Genomic DNA, 628 nt, shown 5'->3' with positions numbered 1-628 from the left:
TAATATTTCAAGCAAGAGAAGCGGTCCTCTCACTTATCACTACCTGAGTCACAGACGTGGCTGCTCCTTATTATCTCGTCTGGTCATGGTTTGACTTGATAACAGAGGAGAAGGTCCCGGTAACAGACCGAATTTGTTTACCTGGGCCCAATCTAGTATACGGGATCACAAAGTTTCCCGGCGAGAGGAGCCACAGTTGGGTGTGGCCGGGTGGAATTATGGAAACTTAGGAACTTTCCCCTAATGAGAATCCCCTTGGACCACATCCCAAATAGCTTCTGTTTGCACATTGCTGATGATGAGGAATTCACAACCTAACCTAACATTTTGGGACAGTTTTAAGTTGCTAAAAAGGTTTTTCATTAAATCTGGACTAAGTATCTTTAAGGTCCCTAAGGCTTCTGGGATGTTATGATCCTACTCAAATTATCTTTGTGTAGATGAATCCATCCTGTAAAATGTCCTACTCTGTTAAAAATTTATTCTTTATATATGAACCCAAATATGTTTTTCAGTATCATTGATCCGTTGGGATTAGTTCAACCTCTCTAGGTTTCATTTAAACTCTCTTCCACTCGGCTGCTGTTCAATTATGGTAATCTATTTTGCTAAAATTTCTCTAGTCCTT

This window comes from Sminthopsis crassicaudata, chromosome 5 (genome assembly GCF_048593235.1).
Source record: "Sminthopsis crassicaudata isolate SCR6 chromosome 5, ASM4859323v1, whole genome shotgun sequence".
Taxonomy (NCBI): domain Eukaryota; kingdom Metazoa; phylum Chordata; class Mammalia; order Dasyuromorphia; family Dasyuridae; genus Sminthopsis; species Sminthopsis crassicaudata.
This window is presented reverse-complemented; position numbering follows the sequence as displayed.